Source organism: Perognathus longimembris, chromosome 16 (genome assembly GCF_023159225.1).
Source record: "Perognathus longimembris pacificus isolate PPM17 chromosome 16, ASM2315922v1, whole genome shotgun sequence".
NCBI classification, from domain to species: Eukaryota; Metazoa; Chordata; class Mammalia; order Rodentia; family Heteromyidae; genus Perognathus; species Perognathus longimembris.
The window spans coordinates 29,995,251-30,018,999 of NC_063176.1; the positions used below are offsets into that span (position 1 = coordinate 29,995,251).

Below are 23,749 nucleotides of genomic sequence, written 5' to 3' on the forward strand. Positions count from 1 at the left end.
GAACTAAATGAACATGCTGAGTAGGTAAGTATATATCAGTAAATATCTCCTCTGAGAAAAAGAATAGCAGTAGCTTAGTAAATTAATTACTTCTTGGAATGTCTAGTGTACTGGAAACTCCTCAACAGAGTCTGGTTTGTGGTGAGGGAAGAGAGAAGGAAGCTCATTTAGGAACTACATGAACATACTTGGTAGGTAACTGTATATCAGTAAATATCTCCTCTGAGCATAAGAATAGCAGTAGCTTAGTAAATTAAGTACGCTTGGAATGGTTAATATAATGGAAAATACTCAAAAGTCTCTGTTCGGTGGTGAGGGAAGAGAGATGAAAGCTCATTAATAACTGTACTTACAAAAGGGGTTGGCAGCTATATATCAGGGAATATCCCTTCTAGATTAAGTACAGGTGTTACTTGTTAAGGTAAGTAGTTCATGGAAAAGTTAATGTACTGCAACCTCCTCAAAAGAATCTGGTTTGTGGTGAGGGAAGAGAGACGGAAGCTCATTTAGGAACTACATGAACATACTTGGTAGGTAACTGTATATCAGTAAATACCTCCTCTGAGTATAAGAATAGCAGTAGCTTAGTAAATTAAGTACTTCTTGGAATGGTAAATGTACTGGAAACTCCTCAAAAGAATCTTGTTGTTGGTGATGGAATAGAGATGAAAGCTCCTTAAGGAACTACACTTACGAATCGGTTTGGCAGCTGTATATCAGGGAATATCCCTTCTAGATAAAGAACAGCTGTTGCTTGTTAAGGTAAGTAGTTCGAGGAAAGGTTAATGTACTGGAAACTCCAAAAAAGAACCTGGTTTGTGTTGAGGGAAGAGGGATGAAAGCACATTTAGGAACTACACTTAAGAACGTGGTTGACAGCTGTATATCTAGGAATATCCCTTCTAGATTAAGAACAGCTGCTGCTTGTTAAGGTAAGTAGTTCGTGGAAAGGTTAATGTCCTGGAAACTCCTCAAAAGAATCTGGATCCTGGTGAGGAAAGAGAGATGAAAGCTCATTTAGGAACTACATGAACATACTGGGTAGGTAATATTATATCAGTAAATATGTCTTCTGAGAATAAGAGTAGCAGTAGCTTATTAAATTAAGTACTTCTTGGAATGGTTAATGTACTGGAAACTCCTCAAAAGAATCTGGTTGGTGGTGAGGGAAGAGAGATGAAAGCTCATTTAGGAACTACACTTACGAACCGGGTTGGCATCTGTATATCAGTGAATATCCCTTCTAGATTAAGAACAGCTGTTGCTTGTTAATGTAAGTAGTTCGTGAATGGTTAACGTACTGGAAACTCCTCAAAAGGATCTGCTTTGTGGTGAGGGAAGAAGGATGAAAGCACATTTAGGAACTACACTTACGAAAGTGGTTGACAGCTGTATATCCGGGAATATCCCTTCTAGATTAAGAACAGCTGGTGCTTGTTAAGGTGATGATGCTAAGTGAAATGAACTCCATTTTATGAAAATGATTGTTATTTCAGAGTTGTAACTTCTTTCAACATCCCATGTGTATCTGTAGTTTCTACTATTGATGAAGTTCGTGTATCACCTTCTTGTGATTTTATCTACACTAACTCTCTAATCTTATCTGAGTGTATGAGAAACAGTGTGTTATGGTATTAGAATTAGGAAATTCAAAGGGAATACTAAAATTGAGAGACAAAGGGTAAAATACGAGAAAGAACAACAAAAGCATTTCTTGCAAAACTGTTTGGTGTAAGTGAACAGAACACCTAGCTAGGGACAGGGGGAGGTGGGAGGCGGGTACGAGGGGCAAGATAACAAACAGTACAAGAAATATATCCAACACCTAACGTGTGAAACTGTAACCTCTCGGTACATCAGTTTTATATTAAAAATTAAAAAAAAATAAAAAAAGAACTACATTAACATACTGGGTAGGTAACTGTATATCAGTACATATCTCCTCTGAGAATAAGAATAGCGGTAGCTTAGTAAATTAAATGCTTCTTGGAATGGTTAATGTACTGGAAACTACTCAAAAGAATCTGCTCTGTGGTGAGCAAGAGAGAAGAAACTCATTTTGGAACTACGTGAACATACTGGGTGGGTAACTGTATATCTGTAAGCATCACCTCTGAGAATAAGAATAGCAGTAGCTTAGAAAATTAATTACTTCTTGAAATGTTTAAAATACTGGAAACTCCTAAAAAAAATCTGGTTGGTGGTGAGGGAAGAGAGATGAAAGCTCATTTAGGAACTACAATTACGAACCGGGTTGGCAGCTGTATATCAGGGAATATCCATTCTAGATTAAGTACAGCTGTTATTTGTTAAGGTAAGTAGTTCGTGGAAAGGTTAATGTACTAGAAACTCCTCAAAAGAATCTGCTTTATGGTGAGGGAAGAGAGATGAAAGCTCATTAAAGTACTACATGAACATACTGGGTAGGTAACTGTATATCAGTAAATAAATCCTCTGAGAATAAGAATAGCAGTAGCTTAGTAAATTAAGTACTTCTTGGAATGGTTAATGTGCTGGAAACTAATCAAAAGAATCTGCTTTGTGGTGAGGGAAGAGAGATGAAAGCTCATTTAGGAACTACACTTACGAATGGGGTTGGCAGCTGTATATCAGGGAAGATCCCTTCTAGATAAAGAACAGCTGTTGCTTGTTAAGGTAAGTAGTTCCTGGAAAGGTTAATGTACTGGAAACTCTTTAAAAGAATCTGCTTTGTGGTGAGTGAAGAGAGATGAAAGCTCATTTATGAACTACATGAACATACTGGGTAGTTAACTGTATATAAGTAAATACCTCTTCTGATAATGAGAATAGCAGTAGCTTAGTAAATTAAGTAATTTTGGAAAGGTTAATGTACTGGAAACTCCTCAAAAGTATCTGGTTTGTGGTGAGGAAAGAGAGATGAATGCTCATTTATGAACTAAGTGAACAGAATGTGTATGTAACTGTATATCAGGAAATATCTCCTCTGAGAATAAGAATAGCAGTAACTTAGTAAATTAAGTACTTCTTACAAAGGGTAATGTACTGGAAACTCCTCAAAAGAATCTGCTTTGTAGTGAGGGAAGAGAGATTAAAGCTCCTTTAGAAAGCACACTTACGAACGGGGTTGGCAGCTGTATATCAGGGAATATCAATTCTAGAATAAGAACAGCTGTTGCTTGTTAAGGTACGTCGTTCTTGGAAAGGTTAATGTACTGGGAACTCCTGGAAAGAATCTTCTTTCAGGTGGCGGAATTGAGATGAAAGATCATTTTGGAACTACATTTACATTCTGGGTAGGTACCTGTATATCAGTAAATATTTCCTCTGAGAATAAGAATAGCAGTAGCTTAGTAAATTAAGTACTTCTTGGAATGGTTAATGTACTGGAAACTCCTGAAAAGAATCTGCTTGGTGGTGAGGGAAGAGAGATCAAAGCTCATTTATGAACGACATGAACATATTGGGTAGGTAACTGTACATCAGTAAATAAATCCTCTGAGAATAAGAATAACAGTAGCTTAGTAAATTAAGTACATCTTGGAAAGGTTAATGTACCGGAAACTCCTCAAAAGAATCTGATTTGTGTTGTGGGAGGTGAGATGAAAGCTCATTTAGGAATTACATGAACATAATGGGTAGGTAACTGTATATCAGTAAATATCCACTCTGAGAATAAGAAGAGCAGTTTCTTAGTAAATTAAGTACTTCTTGGAATGGTCAATGTACTGGAAACTCCTCAAAAGTATCTGGTTTGTAGTGAGAGAAGAGAGATGAAAGCTCATTTAGGAACTACATGAACATACTGAGTAGGTAAGTATATATCATTAAATATATCCTCTGTTAATAAGAATAGCAGTAGCTTAGTAAATTAAATTCTTCTTGGAATGCTTAATGTACTGGAAACTCATCAAAAGAATCTTGTTGGTGCTGAGGGAATAGAGTTGAAAGCACACTTATAAACTAGATGAACATACTAATAGGTAACTTTATACCAGTAAATATCTCCTCTGAGAATAAGAATAGCAGTAGCTTAGTAAATTAAGTACTTCTTGGAATGGTAAATGTCCTGTAAACCCCACAAAAGATTCTGCTTCTTTGGAGGGAAGAGAGATGAAAGCTCATTTGGGGAATACATGAACATACTTGGTAGGTAACTGTATATCAGTAAATATCTCCTCTGAGAATAAGAATAGCAGTAGCTTAGTAAATTATGTACTTCGTGGAATGATTAATGTACTGGAAACTCCACAAAAGAATCTGGTTTGTGGTGAGGGAGAGAGATGAACGTTCATTTAGGAACTACACTTACGAACGGGGTTGGCAGATGTATATCAGGGTATATCCCTTCTAGATTAAGAACAGATGTTTTTAGTTAAGGTAAGAGTTTCGTGGAAAGGTTAATATACTGTAACCTACTCAAAAGAATCTGTTTTTTGGTGAGGGAAGAGAGATGAAAGCTCATTTAGGAACTACACTTACGAACGGGGCTGGCAGCTGTATATGAAGGAATATCCCTTCTAGGTTACGAACAGCTGTTGCTTGTTAAGGTAAGTAGTTCGTGGAAAGGTTAATGTACTGGAAACTCCTCAAAAGAATCTGCTTTGTGGCGTGGGAAAAAAGATGAAAGCTCATTTAGGAACTACATGAACTTACTTGGTAGGTAACTGTATATCACTAAATATCTCTTCTGAAAATAAGAATATCAGTAGTTTAGTAAATTAAGTATTACTTGCAATGGTTAATGTAGTGGAAACTACTGAAAAGGATCTGCTTTGTGGTGAGGGAAGAGAGAAGAAAGCTCATTTCGGAACTACATGAACATACTGGTTAAGTAACTGTATATCAGTAAATATCTCCTCTTAGAATAAGAATAGCAGTAGCTTAGTAAATTAAGTACATCTTGGAATGGTTAATGTACTGGAAACTCCTCAAAAGAATCTGGCTGGTGGTGAGGGAAGAGAGATGAACGTTCATTTAGGAACTACACTTACGAACGTGGTAGGCAACTGTATATCAGGGAATATCCGTTCTAGATTAAGAACAGCTGTTGTTAGTTAAGGTAAGTATTTCGTGGAAAAGTTAATGTACTGGAAACTACTGAAAAGAATCTGGTTGGTGGTGAGGGAAGAGAGATGAAAGGTCATTTAAGAACTACACTTATCAATGGGTTTGGCAGCTGTATATCAGGGAATATCCCTTCTAGATTAACAAGAGCTATTGCTTGTTAAGGTAAGTAGTTCGTGGAAAGGTTATGCACTGGAAACTCTTCAAAAGAATCTGCTTTGTGCTGACGGAAGAGAGAAAACCTATTTTAGGAACTACATGAACATACTGGGTAGGTAACTCTATATCAGTAAATATCTCCTCTGAGAATAAGAATAGCAGTAGCTCAGTAAATTAAGTACTTCTTGGAATGGTTAGTGTATTGGAAACTCCTCAAAAGAATCTGCTTTGTGTTGTGGGAGGTGAGATGAAAGCTCATTTAGGAATTACATGAACATAATGGGTAGGTAACTGTATATCAGTAAATATCCACTCTGAGAATAAGAAGAGCAGTTTCTTAGTAAATTAAGTACTTCTTGGAATGGTCAATGTACTGGAAACTCCTCAAAAGTATCTGGTTTGTAGTGAGAGAAGAGAGATGAAAGCTCATTTAGGAACTACATGAATACACTGGGTAGGTAACTCTATATCAGTATATACCTCCTCTGTGAATAAAAAGACCAGTAGTTTAGTAAATTAACTATTTCTTGGAATGGTTGATATACTGGAAACCCCTCAAAATAATCCTGCTTGTGGTGAGGGAAGTGAGATGGAAGCACTATTAGGAACTACATGAACATACTGGGTAGGTAACTGTATATCAGTTAATATCTCCTCGGAGAATAAGATTAGCATTAGTTTAATAAATTAAGTACGTCTTGGAATGGTTAATGTACTGGAAACTCCTCAAAAGAATCTGTTCGTGGTAAGGGAAAAGAGATGAACGCTCATTTAGGAACTACACATATTAACAGGGTGGAAGCTGTATATCAGGGAATATCCCTTCTAGATTAAGAACAGCTGTTGCTTGTTAAGGTAAGTAGTTCAGGGAAAGGTTAATGTACTGGATACTCCTCAAAAGAATCTGGATTGTGGTTAGGAAAGAAAGATGAAAGCTCATTTAGAACTATATGAACATAATGGGTAGGTAGCTGCATTTCAGTAAATATCTCCTCTGAGATTAAGAATAGCAGTAGTTTAGCAAATTAAATACTTCGTGGAATGATTATTGTACTGGAAACTCCTCAAAAGTATCTTCTTTGTGGTGAGGGAAGAGAGATGAAAGCTCATTTAGGAACTACATGAACATACTGGGTTGGTAATTGTATATCAATAAATATCTCCTCTGAGAATAAGAATAACAGTATCTTACTAAATTAAGTACTTCTTGGAATGGTTAATGTACTGGAAACTCCTCAAAAAATCTGCTTTGTGGTGAGGGAAGAGAGATGAAAGCTCATTTTGGAACTACATGAACATACTGGGTAGGTAACTGTATATCAGTAAATATCTCCTCTGACAATAAGAATAGCATTAGCTTAGTAAATTAAGTACTTCTTGGAATTGTTAATGTACTGGAAACTCCTCAAAAGAATCTGCTTTGTGTTGAGGGAATAGAGAAGAAAGCTCATTTAGGAACTACATGAACCTACTGGTTAAGTAACTGTATATCAGTAAATATCTCCTCTTAGAATAAGAATAGCAGTAGCTTAGTAAATTAAGTACATCTTGGAATGGTTAATGTACTGGAAACTCCTCAAATGAATCTGGTTGGTGGTGAGGGAATAGAGATGAAAGGTCATTTAGGAACTACACTTATCAATGGGTTTGGCAGCTGTATATCAGGGAATATCCCTTCTAGATTAACAAGAGCTATTGCTTGTTAAGGTAAGTAGTTCGTGGAAAGGTTATGTACTGGAAACTTCTCAAAAGAATCTGCTTTGTGCTGAGGGAAGAGAGAAAATCTATTTTAGGAACTACATGAACATACTGGGTAGGTAACTCTATATCAGTAAATATCTCCGCTGAGAATAAGAATAGCAGTAGCTCAGAAAATTAAGTACTTCTTGGAATGGTTAGTGTATTGGAAACTCCTCAAAAGAATCTGCTTTGTCGTGAGGGAAGAGAGATGAAAGCTCATTTATGAAATACATGAACATACTTGTAAGTAATTGTATATCAGTAAATATCTCCTCTGAGAATAAGAATAGCAGTAGTTTAATAAATTAAGTACTTCTTGAAATGGTTAATGTACTGGAAACTCAAAAGAATCTGCTTGATGTTGAGGGAAGAGAGATGAAAGCTCCTTAGGAACTACATGAACATACTGGGTAGTTAACTGTATATCAGTAAATATCTCCTCTTAGAATAAGAATAGCAATAGCTTAGTAAATTAAGTACTTCCTGGAATGGTTAATGTACTGGAAACTCAAAAGAATCTTTGTTGTGAGGGAAAAGAGATGAAAGCTCATTAAGAATTACCCTTACGAACGGGGTTGGCAGCGGTATATCAGGGAATATCTCTTCTAGATTAAGAACAGCTGCTGCTTGTTAAGGTAAGTAGTTTTGGAAAGGTTAATGTACTGGAAACTCCTCGAAAAAATCTGGTTTTTGGTGAGGGAAGAGAGATGAAATCTCATTTAGGAACTACATGAACATACTGGGTAGGTAATTGTTTATCGGTAAATATCTCCTCTGAGAATAAGAATAGCAGTAGCTTAGTAAATTAAGTACTTTTGGGATGGTTAATGTGCTGGAAACTCCTCAAAAGAATTTGTTTTGGACTTTTGGGAAGATGGCCGAGGAGAAGCAGAGCCCTAGTGGTGCTCCCTCTGACATCGCAGTTTTTTCTCCCCATAGCAACTTTTACTCCTAGAAAGACAGCCAAAGTAACTTCTAACAATACAGGGATTCAGGCCAGGAATGAAAAATCGACTTTCCTCGTCTGAAAATACAGATTTGAGCTCCTGGCGTGTCCCGCTGCCGCGCCAGTGCCGGTACTGGCACACCGCCTGGCACAGCAACCCGCACTCTGCGTGGCTAAAGCACACAGTTAGACCAGCGAGAAATCATCCAGATGGCGGCTGAGCATGGACGACCTAAAATCGCAGAGAAAGCGTGAGTACCCCATTAAAGATATGCTCACTTGCGCCCACAGAGCAGCTTCTGGAAGGCATCCCTGCCTTGCTGAGTCCACAGCCTATTCAAATCCAGGCATCAAAGGCAGCGACCCCACAGCAGACAGAGGAGCCACAGTTCCTGAGATTGCTCACGTCCCCATCTACAGAGGAAGCCAAGGCCCACCTGCAAGCTGTGCGAACCTCAGAGACCCAGGATTGAACCAACAGGGGAGAAGGGTCAGAACAGATCCATCCCTTACAAACTGAAATCAAGTCAAACCAGCCAATCAGGAAAATAGACTGCAGACCATTGCAAGGAAACCAGAGACTGGGGAAAGACCACCCAAACAAGGAGGACTCCTTTTTTTTTTTCTTTTCAAAAATTTTTTAAACTTTTTTTAAAATTTTATTTTTAATTTTTTCACATCTGAAACATCATTGGTTGTTTTTATTTTTGTTTGTTTTTTATTTGTTTGCTTGTTTTCCATTTTTACCAGTTCGTTTTATCAAGTTTTTTTTTTGTTTGTTTTGGTTGTTCCTTTCCTGTTTTTTTTTTTTTTATCTTTTTATTCATTTTTTCTTCTTTTCAAAATAATTTTTCTCTGTTTTGTGTACCTGTTTTCCAGTATTTTTACTTTATTTCTCTCTTTGTGTTCTCTTTCTTAAAAAAATTACTTTCCTATGAAGAACACCACCACTCTTTTCTGCTAACTCTCCATTGTCTGTCATTTTATCCTTGTTCTTTCTACTGATTCTACTCTTCTCCACATTTCCACATCACTGAAACTAAACCAAAATAACCACCACCACCCCAATACATTTTACTCTATTCTCTTTACTACCTCCAACGTACCCTCCTGACATAGTGCTTGGACCTCCAGGTTCCATTGACTCCTGGTTATTGGATCGAGGGTATCCCAGCTTAATCTGAGTAAATCAAAGGGGTTCATAGAGAAAGCCAGTCCTAAAAGAACTTAATATAAAAACAAGAATTGCGTATAGGGTTGTAACAGTAAATAAGTAACTACTTAATACAGGGCCCAGGATCGGTTGTTATATTGAAAGTGTATTCTTTAGGAACACCAAATCTAACTTTATAGACAGGTATACAAGTTATCTGTATATAATTGTAAACTTGTAAGATTTACACAACAGTGCTTGGTAAGGGCTGCTTTGTGTCTTAAACGGTGCTCACAGGTGCTGGTAGACTGGCATTCCCAAATCAAATGGGCAGAAGAAACACAAGAAAGATGGCAAACAATGAAGTCTTATCGCCCACTCAAAACAAGCAGGAAGCAGAGCATTCAATCAAAGACATAGAAGAGCACCTCCAAAATGCTCTACAAAGTCTACTGATAAACATGGTAAATGAAAAGTTTGAATCTCTTCAGTCTATTATGCTAGAGCATGAGGGGGCAAAGCAAAAATTATCGGAGAATTTCATGGCATCCACAAATAGAAAGATAAATGAACTTCAAGAGTCAAATGAAAAGATAGCTACCCAGCTTAAAGATTTGAGAGACAACACTCAAAACCAAATTAATGAAGTTAATGAAGTAAAGAAGTCCATACAGGACCTAAGAAATGACATGGAAATCATCAGGAAAGACCAGTCAGAAGCAAAAGAGATGCGAAATCAAGTAGCTAGCCTACAGTCCCGACTAACTGAAGCAGAGCATCGAATCTCAGGAGCTGAAGATTCCTTAGATTCTATGGAGAAAGATCAAAAATCAATATAAATCCAGTCCAATCAGCAAAACAGATTGCTACAGGATATTCAAGATACTATTAGGAAGCCCAATTTAAGAATAATAGGTATTGAGGAAAACTTGGAGAAAGAAGTTAATGGGATAGGCAATCTATTTAACAGAATATTGGCTGAGAACTTCCCATATATCCAGAAGGAAAGGCCCATAGAGATACAAGAAGCATTTAGAAACCCATACCGACCAGACCAGAATAGGACATCCCACCGACACATTGTGATCAAAACAGGATCAGTAGAGGACAAGGAAAGAATCCTTAAAGCTGTTAGGAAGAAGAAAACAATCACATATAAAGGAAAAGCAATCAGAATTACCCCAGACTTCTCAGCAGAAACCATGAAAGCAAGGAGAGCCTGGAATGAAGTATACCAAACTCTAAATAAAAATAACTACCAAAAAAAATTCTGTACCCAGCCAAACTCTCCTTCATAGCTGAAGGTCAAATAAAAGTCTTCCACAATAAGGAAAAACTGAAACAATATATCTCCACCAAACCAGCTTTACAGAAAATCCTCAAAGATGTACTACACAGGGAAAGTAATCAAGATCACAATACAGACCGAGAAATGAACCATAAATAGTACACATCAGATCAAGAAATGGGAAGTCACCGCTTTAAACAAGATAGTGATAATGAAAGGAACAAACGATCATCTCTCAATCCTAACTCTCAACATTAATAAACTTAATTCTCCAATCAAACGACATAGGCTCATGAGTTGGATCAAAAATCAAGATCCATCTTTCTGCTGCCTCCAAGAGACACACCTATCCAGCAAAAGTAAACATCTTCTAAAAGTGAAAGGCTGGAAACAAATCTATCAAGCAAATGGCCCCCATAAGCAGGCTGGAGTTGCAATCCTAGTATCAGAAAAAATTGGCTTCAAATTAAAAAAGGTAAGAAGAGACAAAGAAGGCTACTACATACTAGTAAAGGGATTTCTCCTTCAGGAAGATATAACCATCCTAAATATCTACACACCAAATGTAGGAGCACCCAACTTCATCAAACAAACACGACTGACTCTAAAAAAACTCATACAACTAAAGACACTGATAGTTGGGGACTTTAACACACCACTGTCACCTCTGGACAGATCAACACTCCAAAAACTGAACAAAAAACAACATATCTTATTAATTGGATAGACCAAGTAGACTTAACCGACATCTACAGAATATTCCACCCAGCAACAACAGAATACACATTCTTCTCAGCAGAACATGGAACATTCTCCAAAATAGATCACATTTTAGGGCACAAAGAAATTCTGTAAAATTCAGAAGTATCAAAACCATTCGCTCCATTCTCTCAGACGACAATGGAATAAAATTAGACCTCAACTCAAACGGCCACCACAGAAAGTCCTACAATTCATGAAGACTAAACAACACACTGCTGAACCATCAGTGGGTCATTGAAGAAATTAAAACGGAAATTCAAATGTTTATGGGCTACTGCTATTCTTAATCTCAGAGGAGATATTTACTAATATAGAGTTACCTACCCAGTATGTTCATGTAGTGCCTCAGTGAGCTTTCATCTCTCTTCCCTCACCACAAAGCAGATTCTTTTGAGGAGTTTTTAGTACAGTAACCATTCCAAGAAGTACTTGATTTAGTAAGCTACTGCTATTCTTATTCTCAGAGGAGATATTTAGTAATATACAGTAACTTACCCAGTATGTTCATGTAGTTGATAAATGAGCTTTCACCTCTCTTCTCTCACCACAAAGCAGATTCTTTTGAGGAGTTTCCAGTACATTAACCATTCCAAGAAGTAAGTAATTTACTAAGCAACTGCTATTCTTATTCTCAGAGGAGATATTTACTGATATATACTTATCTACCCAGTATGTTCACCTAGTTTCTAAATGAGCTTTCATCTCTCTTCCCTCACCACAAAGCAGATTCTTTTGAGGAGTTTCCAGTACATTAACCATTCCAAGAAGTAATTAATTTACTAAGCAACTGCTATTCTTATTCTCAGAGGAGATATTTACTGATATATACTTATCTACCCAGTATGTTCACCTAGTTTCTAAATGAGCTTTCATCTCTCTTCCCTAACCACAAAGCAGATTCTTTTGAGGAGTTTCCAGTACATTAACATTTCCAAGAAGTTCTTAATTTACTAAACTACTGCTATTCTCATTCTCAGAGGAGATATTGACTGATATACAGTTATATACCCAGTAAGTTCATGTAGTTCCTAATTGAGCTTTCATCCCTCTTCCCTCAACACCAACCAGATTCTTTTGAGGAGTTTCCAGTACATTAATCTTTCCAAGGAGTACTTAATTTACTAAGATACTGTTATTCTATTCTCAGAGGAGATATTTACTGATATACAGTTACCTACAAAGTATGTTCATGTAGTTCCTATAATCACTTTTTTCTCTCTTCCCTCACCACAAAGCAGATTCTTTTGAAGAGTTTCCTGTACATTAACAATTCCAAGAAGTGTTTAATTTACTAAGCTACTGCTATTCTTATTCTCCGAGGAGATATTAACTGATATAAAGTTACCTACCCAGTATGTTCATTTTGTTCCTAAATTAGCTTTGAGGAGTTTCCAGTACATTAACCTTTCCACGAACTACTTACCTTAACAAGCAACAGCTCTTCTTAATCTAGAAGGGCTATTCCCTAATATACAGCTGCCAACCCGTTCGTAAGTGTAGTTCCTAAATGAGCTTTCATCTCTCTTCCGTCACCCCAAACCAGATACTTTTGAGGAGTTTCCACTACAATAATCATTCCAAGAAGTACTTAATTTACTAAGCTACAGCTATTCTTATTCTCAGAGGAGATATTTACTGATATACAGTTTCCTACCCAGTATGTTCATTTCGATCCTAAATGAGCTTTCATCTCTCTTCCCACACCACAAAGCAGATTCTTTTGAGGATTTTCCAGTACATTACCCATTACAAGAAGTAGATAAGTTACTAAGCTACTGCTATTCTGATTCTCAGAGGAGATATTTACTGATAGACAGTTACCTACCCAGTATGTTCATGTCGTTCCTAAATGAGCTGTCATCTTTCTTCCCTCACCAGAAAGCAGAATCTTTTGAGGATTTTCCAGTCCATTAACCATTTCAAGAAGTACATAATTTACGAAGATACTGCTATTCTTATTCTCAGAGGAGGTATTAACTTATATACAGTTTCCTACCCAGTATGTTCATGTAGTTCCTAAATGGCTTTCATCTCTGTTTCCTCACCACTAAGCAAATTCTTTTGAGGATTTTACAGTACATTAACGTTTCCAAGAACTACTTACCTTAACCATCAACAACTGTTCTTAATCTAGAAGGGATATTCGCTGATATACAGCTGCCAACCCTGTTCGTAAGTGTAGTTCCTAAATGAGCTTTCATCTCTATTCCGTCACCCCAAACCAGGTTCTTTTGAGGAGTTTCCTGTAAAATAACAATTCCAAGAAGTACTTAATTTACTAAGCTACTGCTATTCTTATTCTCACAGGAGGTATTTACTGATATACATTTACCTACCCAGTATGTTCATGTAGTTTTTTAATGACCTTTCATCTCTCTTCCCTCACAACAAAGCAGATTCTTTTGAGGAGTGTCCAGTACATGAACAATTCCAAGAAGTACTTAAGTTACTAAGCTACTGCTATTCTTCTTCTCAGAGGAGATATTTACTGATAGAGAGTTACCTACCCAGTATATTCATGTAGTTCATAAATGAGCTTTCATCCCTCTTCCGTCACCCCAAACCAGATTCTTTTGAGGAGTTTCCAGTACATTAACCATTCCAAGAATTTCTTAATTTACTAAGCTACTGCTATTCTTATTCTCATAGGAGATATTTACTGATATACAGTGACCTACCCAGTATATTCATGTATTTCCTAAATGAGCTTTCTTCTCTCTTCCCTCACCACAAAGCAGATTCTTTTGAGGAGTTTCCAGTACCTTAACCATTCCAAGAAGTACTTAATTTACTAAGCTACTGCTATTCTTATTCTCAGAGGAGACATTTACTGATATACAGTTACCTACCCAGTATGTTCATGTAGTTCCAAAATGGGCTTTGATCTCACTTCCCACACCACAAAACAGATTCTTTTGAGGATTTTCCAGTATATTAACCTTTCCACGAACTACTTACCTTAACCATCAACAGCTGTTCTTAATCTAGAAGGGATACTCCCTGATATACAACTGCCAACCCCGTTGGTAAGTGTAGTTCCTAAATGAACTTTCATCTCTCTTCCCTCAACACCCAACAGATTCTTTTGAGAAGTTACCAGTATATTATCGTTTCCATGAACTACTTACCTAACAAGCAACAGCTGTTCTAAATCTAGAAGGAAGATTCCCTGATATACAGCTGCCAAACCCGTTCGTAAGTATAGTTCGCAAATGAGCTTTAATCTCTCTTCCCTCACCACAAAGAAGAATCTTTTGAGGTGTTTCCAGTACTTTAACCATTCTTAGAAGTACTTAATTTACTAATCTACTGCTATTCTTTTTCTGGGAGGAGATATTTACTGATATACAGTTTCCTACCCAGTATGTTCATGTAGATCATAAATGAGTTTTCACCTTTCTTCTCTCACCACAAAGCAGATTTTTTAGGAGTTTCCAGGACATTACCCATTACAAGAAGTAGTTAATTTACTAAGCTACTGCTATTCTTATTCTCAGAGGAGATAATTACTGATATACAGTTACCTACCCTGTACGTTCATGTAGATCCTAAATGAGATTTCATCTCTCTTCCCTCACCACAAGCAGATTCTTTTGAGGTGTTTCCATTACATTAACCATTCTAAGTAGTACTTAATTTACTAATCTACTGCTATTCTTATTCTGGGAGGAGATATTTACTGATATACATTTACATACCAAGTATGTTAATGTAATTCCTAAATGAGATTTCATGTCTCTTCCCTCACCCCAAAGCAGATTATTTTTGAGGAGTTTCCAGTACATTACCCATTCCAAGAATTACTTAATTTTCTAAGCTACTGCTATTGTTATTCTCAGAGGAGATATTTACTGATATACAGTTATCTACCCAGTATTTTCCGGTAGTTCCTAAAGGAGCTTTCATCTCTCTGCCCTCACCACAAAGCAGATTATTTTGAAGAGTCTCTAGTACATTAACCATTCCAAGTAATACTTAATTTACTAAGCTACTGCTATTCTTATATTCAGAGGAGATATTTACTGATATACTGTTATCTACCCAGTATGTTCTTGTAGTTCCTAACTAAGCTTCCATCTCTCTTCCCTCACCACGAAGCAGATTCTTTAGAGATGTTTCCAGTACATTAACCATTCCAAGAAGTACTTAATTTACTACGCTACTGCTATTGTTATTCTCAGAGGAGATATTTACTGATATACAGTTACCTACCCAGTATGTTCATCTAGTTCGTAAATGAGCTTTCATCTCTCTTCCCTCACCACAAAGCAGAATCTTTTGTAGAGTTTCCAGTACATTAACCATTTCAAGAAGTACATAATTTACTAAGATACTGTTACTCTTATTCTCAGAGGAGGTATTAACTGATATACAGTTACCTACTCAGTATGTTCATGTACTTCCTAAATGAGCTTTCATCTCTCTTCCCTCACCACAAAGCAGACTCTTTTGAGGATTTTCTAGTACATTAACCTTTCCACGAACTACTTCCCTTAACAAGCAACAGCTGTTCTTAATCTAGATGAGATATTCCCTGATAAACAGCTGCCAACCACATTCGTAAGTGTAGTTCCTAAATGAGCTTTCATCTCTCTTCCTTCACCACAAAGCAGATTCTTTTGAGGCGTTTCCAGTACATTAACGTTTCCAGGAACTACTTACCGTAAGAAGCAACAGCTGTTCTTATTCTAGAAGGAATATACCCTGATATACAGCTGCCAAACCCGTTCATAATTGTATTTCCTAAATGAGCTTTCATCTCTCTTCCCTCACCACAAAGCAGATTATTTTGAGGAGTTTCCAGTACATTAACCATTCCAAGAAGTACGTAATTTACTAAGCTACTGCTATTCTTATTCTCAAAGGCGATATTTACTGATATACAGTCTCCTACTCAGTATGTTCATGTAGGTCCTAAATGTGCTTTCATCTCTCTTCCCTCACCTCAAAGCAGATTATTTTGAGGAGATTCCAGTACATTAACTATTCCAAGAAGTACTTAATTTACTAAGCTACTGCTATTCTTATTCTCTAAGTCGATATTTACTGATATACAGTTACCTACCCAGTATGTTCATGTAGTTTCTAAATGAGCTTTCATCTCTGTTCCTCACCACAAAGCAGATTCTTTTTAGGAGTTTCCAGTACATTAACCATTCCAAGAAGTTCTTAATTTACTAAACTACAGCTATTCTCATTCTCAGAGGAGTTATTTACTGATATACAGTTACCTACAAAGTATGTTGTGGTAGTTCATAAATGAGCTTTCATCTCTCTTCCCTGACCACACAGAAGATTCTTTTGAAGAATTTTCAGTACAATAACCATAATAAGAAATACTTAATTTACTAAGCAACTGCTATTCTTATTCTCAGAGGAGAAATTTACTGATATACGGTTACCTACCCAGTATGTTCATGTAGTTCCTAAATGAGCTTTCATCTCTATTCCCTCACCTAAAAGAAGATTCTTCTGAGAAGTTTCCAGTACATTCACCATTACAAGAATTAATTAATTTACTAAGCTACAGCTATTCTTATTCTCAGAGGAGATATTTACTGATATACAGTTTCCTACCCAGTATGTTCATTTCGATCCTAAATGAACTCTCATCTCCCTTCCTTCACTACAAAGCCGATTCTTTTGAAAGTTTCCAGTTCATTAACCTTTCCACGAACTACTTACCTTAACAAGCAACAGCTCTTCTTAATCTAGAAGGGATATTCCCTGATATATAGCTGCCAATCCCGTTCGTAATTGTAGTTCCTAAATGAGCTTTCATCTCTCTTCCCTCACTACAATGCAGATTCTTTTGAGGAGTTTCCAATATATTAACCATTCAAATACGTACTTAATTTACTAAGCTACCGCTCTTCTTATTCTCAGAGGAGATATTTACTGATATACAGTTACCTACCCAGTATGTTCATGTATTTCCTAAATGAGTTTTCATCTCTCTTCCGTCACCACAAAGCAGCTTCTTTTGAGGAGTTTCTAGTACATTAACCATTCCAAGAAGTACTTAATTTACTAAGCTTCTGCTATTCTTATTCTCAGAGGAGATATTTACTAATAGACAGTTACCTACCTAGTACGTTTTTATAGTTCATAAATGAGCTTTCATCTCTCTTCCCTCACCACCCACCAGATTCTTTTGAGGAGTTTTCCATACATTAACCATTCCAATAAGTACTTAATTTACTAAGCTACTTGTATTCTTATTCTCAGAGTAGATACTTACTGATATACAGTTACCTACCCAGTATATTCATGTAATTCCTAAATGAGCTTACATCTCCCTTCCTTCACCACCAACCAGATTCTTTCAGCTCTTTATAACTTGCCATGTGTAACTGGGGACTGAAGTCATGTTAACCATCTCCATTGACTTCTTTTGGCTTCCAGTCACCTAATGCATAATGTACTTGCAGGCGGAGAGTTTGTCTTATGTGAAATCTGTCTCTAGTGCTCTTCTGGAGTGCTTGCGGGGTCCTTATTCCTGGGGGTGGCTTTTTACCCTGTGGTGCATGACCCTGAGCACAGGCAGGGAACCTAGTGGTTATTACTCCAGCTGTCCTAGTTTGGAAAAAGTAATGTCACTTTAGAGGGCTAGGTCATAGTTGTTCCCTGGTAAGTTGCTTGATGAACCTAGTATCTCAAGGATTTTCCCAGAGTTTTGGCAAGGATATCCTATGCTATGGCAAGAACCACCACTCTTCAGAGTTCTGACTTTCATCAAGCTACTTGGCTAAATGTTATTTTCCTGGGTATACTGGCTTGGATTGCAGTCTGGGGTAGGGAACAGTCAATAAAATATTTAGTGTCCCCCTCTTTATAAAGTGGCTTCTCTGGCAGTGGCAATGCATGCATGTTCCTATTATGACTACAGAATCCCCCTTTTCATGCCCTGGACAATGTACCAGGTGGGTGATTTGGTAATCAATTTCCTCCAATAAGGCTAGGATTTCCTGGGCAGACAGAGAAGCCTTATGCCTGTAGCCATGCCATATGTGACATCTCCACACACAGGGCGTCTGTACTTGTTACCGTTGTTGCTATCACTTCTTGATTTCCAGCGCATGTCTGTATATTCCCTTTCCTCACAATGTTGTCTCTACTTTTTTGAGAGGAGCCAAAGCAACAGAGTTGTGGATGGATATTTGTGATCTGTCATCTTTACATCCACTGCTACTAGGTTGCTCTAGATCTCTAGCAATACTTCTCTCAGAAGTTTCTCTGAGAAAGTCTCAGAAGGTTTTGCTCTCCTGGGTAAAGCCCAGTTAGGTTTTTAAAAGTGCAACAAGAACCCCATCCTCTGTTCTTAGTGCAGTCAGAGCAGTTTCCGGCTCAAAGGTGATCAGGTCTCATCATATGGCTGGAGGTTCCAGGGCGACAGAGATGTAACTGATGAGAAGACGAAAGATGAGAGTTCAATACAGAATGTGGAAACATAACATTCCTCTAGTCTTTGACTTTTAAAAAATGTGTGTTGTACTCGAATCTGCAAAGTATACCATTGATTTTTTTGTGACAATATATTCTCTGACATCCATGTCCATACCCATGAATTTTGGGATTGATGCTTTTCTTTCCTGCTGCCTATCTACATAAAATTTGCAGGATTAAGTGTGATCTTGCTACTGTTCCTGGAGAGAGAACCTCTTTCTTCTGCTCAAAAGGATTCCTGCTCATCACGAATGCTTGTGTTCTTCAGGGTGAGATTTCATACAATTTCCTCTACACATGCTCTCTGGATGGGATGGTGACTGCATAGGCAGTATTTATCCTGCCCATCAGGGGCCAGGGAACTGGCATCTTGTCTAGGATTTCTATGCTTGGGCTGCCAGTGAAGGGCTTAGGATTCAGAATCAAGTGCTTGGAGTCTGTTTGTATTTACCAGTGGGCTCACCTGGCATTCAGCTCAAAGCAAGAGTTTTCCCTCCACACTGCTGGTCATCAGTGCAGCTGCTCTGTGGTTTCCTGCAGGACTTGACATAGGGGTGTCTGCCCTGTCCATGTGACATCTCTTAGGTGTGGTGAGTAAGTTGACGGCCTGTGTGACGTTAGAGCAAGGACTCTTTTGAACACATTGCTTAATTTCCCATGTGACTCCTGGCAACAGAAGAGTCCCAAGCCATTTGATACTAGTGGGAAAAGCTGCAGGAAGATTCTCAGCCTCTGCAGTTCCCACTTGTGCTTCTGTGTGTGTTGCCCCTTGTATGAGTGTTATCATGGCCTGTCTGGCTTCTGGTGTTACAGTTGTAGTACTTCAGGTACCAGGGTTGTTTTAATCCTCATAAGGGTTGGGAAGGCTTCAACAGTGACTACATCAAAGGCCTGCTAGAGTGTATTCTATGATTTTTAACAACTTTATTCCTTATAATCTTGATGGCTCTAAAGTAGACTTGGCTCTCGATAGAGGGTGGAGCTTGTCTGCGGGTTCAGTGGAATTTAGATGAAGATGTGCCAGTTGCCAGGTGTGATGCTGTGGATGGGCACTCCCACATACTTGGGAGTCTGAGGCAGTAGGAGCATTGCTTTGGGCTGAGAGCTTTAGGCTACATTTGCATAGTGAGACTATTTCAAAGAAAAATACATGGAAATTCATTAATAAAACATTCATGAGTATAATTTCTGAATAATCAAATCAGGGATGCTGTCCTTTGAAAGTCTCTGTAATCTAGAGTGTCTTCTGAGCTGCCTCTGTACAGATGTTTCTAATACACAGTCTGCCCAGTTCAATCTTTGAAATGCTACTTGAAGTATATCAGGTAATATGGTCTCCTTACAAGTAATTGTTGGGTAAGCAGAGGTAGTGGGCCCAGTTCCCTTCAAGAATGGCCCCATCCAGATCCAGAGCACAAGCCAACCTCTCAGGGATTTAGACCTTAGCTATGGAAGAGGCTTCAGGAAGAAGCTCGGTACCTGTGGCAAAGCAGCTGGCTGTCCCTCCAGAGCCTGTAACAGCATCCTGTAAGAACGGACTTTCCTGAGACTTGGCCTACTATTTCTTGTGAGTCATCTCTTGCTTTCATGAACCTCTTCAAGATAATATTGAAGGGGTAGAATTTGAAGATTCTATCAGTGAAGAGCCTCAATATATATAGTAAAGAATTCTTTCAGCAGAGATGAGGAGACATGTGTTCCCTCCTTTATAGACACATTTTGCTTTTGGTTGTATGTAAAATATGTCTTCTGGTCTCAATCACTCAGTCGCTCTGATGAGACCTCCTGGGACTTTCCAGGTGAACCCTGATGGCTAAGTGGCTCTAGTCATCCATCCACAGATAGATGTTCTTGGTCAGAATGCTGCCCAATATCCATTGAGCAGCTTGTTAATGAGAGGTACTTCATTATGCTTTATCCTTCTTTATCCTATTCTTTCAAGTTGCTAAATAGAGATAATCTAAAGCTCTAGTCTAGTTCCCTGGGACACCTTGGACAGGTGCAATGTTCACTGGGAGACCTGAGTCACTGAGGTCTTCACCTGGTTCCCGTGTCCATGATTTTGTGATCTAGGGTGACCCACTTTCTCTACTCTGAGTTGATTTTGTTATGATGAAGAGCTGAAGGGATGTTTCTGCAATTCATCTCTAACAAGGAAAAATTTCCCCCTTGCTCTTGATCTCAGGTGAACTCCAAATGTTTACCCTGAGGTGACAACTGAGATATGTCTACCTTGTGGCCACAGCAAGAGTTTCTTCTGTGGGTAAAGATGGTTGAAGGCAAATGGAAGGTTTTGTCCAAGTAGGAAAACTTTGCTTCATAGTTCAATGATGCACAATATGGGGAACCATTTAGTCTGCCAAGAATGTTCATAGGCCAGGTCCCTCTATCTGCTTATTGCAGCTCAGGGCCATTGCATGCCAGGGAATCACTTTAGTACCCTGTAGGTACAAAGGGTCTGGCATGTGGCTTTTTTTTCTCTTGCAGGTAGTGTCCGCTAACTAAAGCCAATCCTAGGCAAAATCTTCAATCTTCCAACCATTGCTCCTTGTGTAACTAGCATTATATTAGATTTAAAAATCTTATTGCTTATTACAATAAGATGCATTTTCCCTCTCCTAGCAGTTCTTGTGGCCAACAACGATGTGTGAAACAGGTGCCTCACCATCCTTCTCTGATGCTTGAGGAATGAATCCTTGTAGTTAGGTTGACAAAACCTCTTGAGAATCCAGCCACAGAGCTCCATGAGTTGCTTCTCTGACTTGCTTATTTTGCTCTATTGGTGCTCTCTAGCTTCCATACTTAATTTTGGAGCTCTTCTTGGTCTCAACTCAGAAAATGCTGTCCTCCTTGTTTCCCCAATAATTTGGGGTCTTGTGAAAGAAGCTGTTACTGTTGAAGGATTCTAGGTTGCTCTAGCTCTCCAACATGTTCCTGGAGAAGTTTCTCTGGCCTTTCAGAAGCTGTTCTATCTCCCCAGTGAAGGTCATGGATAATGACCTCAAATGACAACTTCCCCAGTAGACACAAAAGTCTTTGCTCTGGGTGATACATAGATGACTGTGGATCGCATCATTTCTTAACTCCCAGGTAACTGAGATTATCCACATGGACCTCCTAGTACCATCAAGTAACAGATGATGTAGCAAATGACTCTGTAGACACACCTGGCCCTCTCAGCAGATCAGAACTCTGCACGTAGTGTTGGAATGAGATGTTCTTTGTATCTTTGACCTGTGTGCCATTTGAATGACTGATGCCCTTTTTGGACCTCCTACCATAGGCACCCTGAATGCTAGAGAGACGATTGAATAGAACCTTCCCAGGATTGAATAGAAACGGAGCATTTGACCCTCCTCTATGTATAGACTTCGATAATAAAATTATCTACATCTGATTCAGTGCCAACCTGAAGTGGAAGGAGCTTCTTCATGTGTTTGGCTTCATAAATCCACAGCCATATTGACCCGTTGGACACTATCGGTTCAGCCTTCTTCTGCTTTTATCCTTGTCTTCCTGGTGCTCATATTTCTTATGTTTTTGTGTGGAAGTGTATCCCAAGGCAAAATTTCTGGTAAAATTTTTCTGTTTCTATTCCAGCATGCTTTTAAAGTATTATGTTATGAATAACATGGATCTCACTGAGTCCCCCAGTTTTGTAGGAAGAAGTTCTTCAGGAGGATTGCTTTGAGTCCAGAATTCCTGGAGATTCTGTATCTTGTAGTGAGACCACGTCTGACATATATATGCTCTAGTCCCATTGACAGCTGTAGTTGAAGGACCAAATGCCTTCTAAGACCATATTCTTCGCCTGTAACATTAGGCCAAGTATCACTATGTATGCTATGTGTTTGGATTAGACCCTGTCTTGATTTCACAAGGATGATGCTGCCAATCTAATTTGTTAGAACTCTATTCCAAAGACGTATGCATTTGTAGAGAATACTCATCACCAATATCATCCTTTTCCTTCTCAGATGATTTTAGGTTTTCTCACATTTGTTTCATTACAATGTGCTAACTTTGTCTCAAAATATGTTCTTGCTGCATCCCAGGGCACTTGTATTGCTCGGGGAAAGCTCTCCACATTTTGACCCTATTTCTTCTGGACAAAACCTTTGGATGGTGACTGTACATGCAGTAGTTATCATGGCCCAGGAACTAACATCTTGCCCAGGATTCCTGTGCCTGAAATTTCCATGATCTTTGCATGGTACGTTTTCTTCCCTTTGGTGCAGTGAAGATCTTAGCTCTACAACCCAATGCTCAGTCTCAGTTTAAATGTACTGGTTGCCACAAAATTGGCACTCGGCCCAAAGCAAGAAGTCACAAGCCATGTGACAGTGGAAGCGACCAAGAGCAGCTTCTCAGCTTCTGCAGTTTTTCTTTGTGCTTCTCTGCATGTGTTGTTCCATGTGCAAGGGTAGTGGTGCCTACTGTATATATAGAGTGAGAGATAGCATCATCTCAGCAACCAGTTTTTTTTTAATCATTAAGATCCCCTTAGCATTTAGTCACTTCTAAAGCATTCCTAACCACTGTGAGGTTCTTTCTTTTAAAACATGTATTTTTGGAATCCTGATGGCTCTAAAGTACAAGCTTCACTCTCTGTCTAGGACTCAAAAATCTGTGAATGTGCAGTGGAATTTAAATGATCTGCCAGTTAGCCAGGTGTGACAGTGTGGATGGGTACACACAGGCACTTGGGAGCCGAAGGCATGAGGATTGTTTTCAGCCCAGAGCTCCAGGTTAGGTTGCATAATACAGTGACATTTGGTCTAAAATAACTTCCAAATACCTGGAAATCAATTCAGGATTGGCTAAAATTATAGATGTGTACTTTCAATATATAAAGCAGACTGGGGCTTCAGGAGCTACCCAATAGTGTATCCTGTTCTCAGAAACCTGGAGGGTTGCATGTACTGACTCCACACAGCAGGATGTTGAGATGTTCTTTCTCCCTGCTCCGTGCTGAATTGAGTCTATGTGTGCTCCCAAAAGGGGGTTCTCCAACATTGGCTCTGGGGGAGGGAAAGATAGGATAAGCTGCAGCAGGCCTGTGTGTCATCAGGAGCTCCCCAACTCTGCAGGAACTGCCCAGTCACTTCTAAAACATGGTCTTCCTCTAATGCTTGGGATGGCAGAGTGACCAGATGCTGTGTGGGCCTGCCTACCTTCTCCGCACTTTCAGTAGAAGCTCAGGAATTCA

General features: G+C 38.5%; 1 protein-coding gene across 1 annotated transcript in view; it reads left to right on the forward strand.

The window, feature by feature from the left end:
* LOC125364517 (5-hydroxytryptamine receptor 5B-like) overlaps window positions 1–23,749 on the forward strand; it is a 194,157-nt gene that overhangs the window by 70,766 nt on the left and 99,642 nt on the right. The gene's annotated exons all lie outside the window — the stretch shown is intronic.